Source organism: Nyctereutes procyonoides, unplaced genomic scaffold (genome assembly GCF_905146905.1).
Source record: "Nyctereutes procyonoides isolate TBG_1078 unplaced genomic scaffold, NYPRO_anot_genome, whole genome shotgun sequence".
Lineage (NCBI taxonomy): Eukaryota > Metazoa > Chordata > Mammalia > Carnivora > Canidae > Nyctereutes > Nyctereutes procyonoides.
The window spans coordinates 42,792,487-42,797,558 of record NW_026575030.1 but is presented as its reverse complement, the minus strand read 5'-3'; the positions used below and the strand labels follow the sequence as shown (position 1 = coordinate 42,797,558).

The window sequence follows — 5,072 nt, the reverse complement described above, 5'->3', positions numbered from 1 at the left end:
GCACTGAGTGTGTGGTAATTTGCTACAGTGGTCATAGAAAATTACTATACTAGGGGTTGGCACTGTTCTTGTCTCCTGGGCAATTGTTTCTCAAGTTAGGTGAACTATCCAAGCAGAGGGCAAAGAAAGAACACAGCTCACGGCTACACCAGACCGTTGACCTCAGATCTCACCTTCTAGTACCTTCTCGGTTATGGTGCTGATTGGAAAAAGGCATGAACACCTTTGCCGTGTCTCAGTTTTGTTTGTCAGCATATAGAATGCTGTATTTGTCACAGTTCTCCAGAAAAACAGTGTGTATGTGTGCACACACACCCTTGGCAAGTGCAAAATCTGATGCAGGAGGCTGAACAGGCTGGAGGTTCACGAAGGAGTTGTAGTTCAAGCCAAAAGATGGCCCACTGGAGGAACCAGGAACCGTGGGTGGTTGCAGATGAATCCTGAAGTCTGTGTCCAGGAGAATGCCTTTTGGCTCAAGAGAGGTCAGCCTTTTTTTTCTCTTCAGGCTTTTAAGTGATTGGATGCAACCACTCACATTATAAAAGGCAGTCTGCTTTACTCAGTCTATCAATTTTTTGAAACTAAATTTTGAGGTGGGGGGGTGCGCCTGGCTGGCTTGGTGAGTGGATCGAGGGGTTCCAAGCTGAAGCCCCATGTTGGGTGTACAGATTACTGAAAAATAAAAAATCTTCTAAAAAAATTTGGGGGGAAAATATTGTTTTATATTAAACCAAATAGATGAATATATTAAAAATAAACAAAAAGTATTAAATGTGTTCTATTTAAACTTTACTGTCTATTAGTATCATTTAAAAATTTTATTTCAGTATAGTTGACACAGTGTTACTTATGTCAGGTTCAGGTGTGCAACATGGTGACTCAACAGCGTAGGTTATGCAGTGCTCACAAGGGAAGCTACCATCCGTCATAGCACCAATAGCACTGCGTCATTGACTCTGTTCCCTAGGCTGTGCCTTTTATTTCCGTGACTTAATCAGTCCACAACTGGAAGCCTGTGACTCCCACTCCCCTGCATACATCTTGCCTACCCACCCACCACTCTTCCCCTGGCAACCATCAGTTTGTTCTCTGTTTTCATAGGTCTGATTCTGCTCTTTGTTCGCTGTTTTGTGTTTTTTAGATTCCACATATGAGTGAAATCATATGGTATTTATCTTTCTCAGTCTGACTTACTTCACTTCACGTAATACCCTCAAGGTCCATCTATATTGTTGCAAATGGAACGGTCTCATTCTTTTTTTATGGCTGAGTAATAGTCCACATACCACAAATGGCAAGATTTCATTCTTTTTGATGGCTGAGTAATATTCCGGTGTGTGTGTGTTTATACATGACATCTTCTTTGTCCACTCATCAGTTGATGGACATTTGGGCTCTTTCCGTAATTTGGCTATTGTAAATAATGCTGCTATGGACATTGAGGTGCACACGCCCCTTCAAATCGGTACTTTTGTAGCCTTGGGTAAATATCTAGTAACGCAACTGCTGGATCATAGTGTAGCTCTATTCTTAGCTTTTTGAGGAACCTCCATACTGTTCTCCAGAGTGGCTGCATCAGCCTTCATTCCCACCAACAGTGTAGGAGGGCTCCCCTTTCTCCACAGCCTCGCCAACACCTGTTGTTTGGATACTAACCCTTTATCTGATATGTTATTTGCAGCCCATTTTTTACTGTGATTGTTTTTTGGTATTGAGTCGTGTAGGTTCTTTATGTGTTTTTAATATTAACTCCTTTGAGGATATATCATTTGCAAATCTCTTCTCCCATTCAATAGGTTGCCTTGTTTGTCTTGTTGACAGTTTCCTTTTTGTCTTGTTGATGGTTTCCTTTGCTGTGCAAAGGTTTTTTATTTTGTTTTTTGTTGTTGTTTGTTTTTAGATATTTTATTTATTTATTCATGAGAGACACAGAGAGACGGGCGGAGACACAGGCAGAGGGAGAAGCAGGCTCCCTGCGGGGACCCTGATGTGGGACTTGATCCAAGGACCTCAGGATCATGACCTGAGCCAAAGGCAGATGCTCAACCACTGAGCCACACAGGTGCCCCAAAAGATTTTTATTTTGATATAGTCCCAATAGTTTATTTTTGCTTTTTAGAAATCATATCTAGAAAAATGTCACTACTGCCAGTGTCAAAGAAATTACTGCCTGTACTCTCTTCTAGGTATTTTATGGTTTCAGGTATCACATTTAGGTCTTTAATCCATTTTAAGTTGCATGTGTATGTGTCTGCATGTATATATATATGGTGTTAGAAAGTGGTCCAGTTTCATTCCTTTGCATGTAGTTGTCCGTTTTCCCAGCACTATTTATTGAAGAAATTCTGTTTTCATCGTATATTCCTGCCTCCTTTGTCTCCAATTTAAATGTTAAGTCTCATCCAAAAACACCCTTTCGGAAACATCCAGAATAATGCTTGACCAAATATCTGGGCACCGTGCCCCAATCAACTTGACATGTAAAATTAACTACCACAGAAGGCATCTGCATTCACTATGTAATCAAGACTTTTCCCAAAAGAGTACTCCCCATTTCATTTTGTACAAGAATTGTCTCAATGGAAAAGACCCCCAAAGACCTATTCAGAACCTAAGTTTATGGGAAACTATTCAAGAAATATGAATCCCTGGAATTTTTGACAGAACGGAGATATGAGTGGACTTCCTTTTTTCTGCTTCTCCACAAGTCAGCAAGCCAAAGCAGTTAGATCTGCAAGACGCTCACCCTGCTATAGAGTCTGGGAGCCATCCTCCTTCTCCTTGTTAGGGTAAAAGTATCATCATTTACAATTAACTCCCTACTCACATCACTTGATTTTTCCGGTTCTCTTTCTCTCCTTTCTCTTCTCTCCCCCCTCATCATCTTCTTCCTTTAGTTTTCTTATTCTTTATCCATTGTGCTTTTGTGAGCTGCTAGGTGAAGGTGAAGGCTTAGAAAAGCTAGGTGCTACTCTACTCTCTCTCTCCAACTCCTGGAAACACTTCTGGGGTGAGAAAAAGTGAGCACAAGATCAAAAGAGAAAAGAATAAAAGTGAGAATGAGAGCTTGTGACAGTATGTGTGTGAGAGTGTGACAGCTTGGAACATTTAATGGGGTTTTGAGGTGCTTTTATTTAGGCATATATTCTAAGTGTGTAGGAAGAGACGGGTATAAAATTGGGTAGGACTGAAATTATGGGCAAATAAGAGTATAGAGTTGAACTTTATTTGAAATTTACCAATTAAACCCCTACCTGGTGTGACAAATTCACACGCTAAAGATACTAAAATGAGCCAGTTGGGGCTCTTGCTCTCAAGGGACTCATCTGACATGGATTCTTTTATCCTTTTGAACCTGCTCATATTTGTCCCACACAACTGAGCATGAATCCTACACTCACAAAGCTTTCTTCCAGTTTCCTGAATGTCATTCTGTACCCCACACACACACCTCCCTGAAGGCAAAGCGATCCTGCTCCCACAAGGCAGTACCCAGCTTCCAATTCCCAGTCTATGATCCCAGAGCATCTAAGTCCATGCTGGGCACAGAACAGTGTGCAAGCTGATAAAAACCTCCTGACTTGGTCACAACAACATAATCTGTCCCAGCCTGCACTCAGGCGTTCCTAACGAAGGCTGGTTTTTCATCTGGTTTGTTTCACGACAAAGGTTCTATTAACCAAATGTTAATAAAAGAAACCCAGCTTCAGACAGCTGCTGGTGGTTTTCCTTTGCAGTGTATCCAACAGAATCCCATTGCAGCATGGTCTGTGGTTGTCAACATTTTTTTGTCTGTGAATGTTCATGGATGATAGCACCGTGGAGCAGATTTCACCTGGCTTCGCCAAAGGGTACAACACAGGGAAGCCCATTCTCCCTTCTTAGACCCGGGGAAGTCACTCAGGGGCTCAGTCCAGAGTGCCTCTCATCAGGACTGGTTCACAAGTCCATTGCTAAATTAACCTTGGTTTGGCAAGTAGAGCACAGTCCTTTTAAGTCTTTATTGCTACTAACCAGGTTTCTAAAAACTTTACTCTCCTTTTGCCTGTTTTCAGTGCCAATATTTCATTGGCACTTCTCAGTTCATGCATTTTCAGATGAGCCCTGGCCCCTGTTTTATCTGCAGCCCACACCATGTCTCTTAAAATAGCTATCTGGTGGGCAGCCCGGGTGGCTCAATGGTTTAGTGCTGCCTTCAGCCCAGGCCTGATCCTGGAGACCCGGGATCGAGTCCCACGTCGGGCTCCCTGCATGGAGCCTGCTTCTCCCTCTGCCTGTGTCTCTGCCTCTCTCTCTCTGTCTGTCTCATGAATAAATAAAATCTTTTTTAAAAAATAGCTATCTGGTAATATGATTAAAAGAGAAGGAGGTGAAATTGTGAGATTTGGATTTGTGAATCAGAGAGCAGCAAGAGGAACTCCTTTAGGAAAAAGCTTTCCTCCAAAGGGTCGGGCTTGTACAATATCCCCATTCTAATCCTGTGGCAGGCCATGAAATGACTCAGAACCTGGATATTAAAATATTGTTTTATAATGAATCTTCCTTTTTTGATTAGTGTGGAGCCTGTATCCTGCTTCCAGAGGCAGGATACAGTTTTCTTATTCATTTTCACCACAGTTGGAATGGAAAAATTGAAGTCATTGCTCTGATGGCAAGAAACATCTTATGGTGCTCACAGAGCCAGCATTCAGAACAGATAGGCACAGGGGTGCCTTTTGCTCCTTTTTTTTATTCAAAGGGCTTCACTCCATTGAAACAGTTGATTTTTAGTGCAGACTACCATTGTAGAAATAACTTATATTCTGTTGTGTTTTTCTTTCTTTTTCTACAAAGATTTCTCAGTTTATTTTTTTAATTGAAATACAGTTGACATCTCAGTTTCTTTTTTATAATCAACACTCATGGGCTGCCCATAAAAATGTATTCCTCAGTCTGAGGTCAGAAACTTTCCCGAGAGGTCAGGGAGATTCCAAAGAGCTTGCAGAAACTGGAACTGCAGAACTCTAAAAAGGCTGGGATGAAAGAGACAAGCAATGCCTTTGTGTAGGAAAGGTGAGCAAAGTCTCTGGATT

At 41.7% G+C, this 5,072-nt stretch overlaps 1 long non-coding RNA gene across 1 annotated transcript in view; it reads right to left on the bottom strand.

Annotated features, from left to right (window-relative positions):
* Positions 1-5,072, bottom strand: part of LOC129503662 (uncharacterized) — a 37,443-nt gene that overhangs the window by 1,702 nt on the left and 30,669 nt on the right. The gene's annotated exons all lie outside the window — the stretch shown is intronic.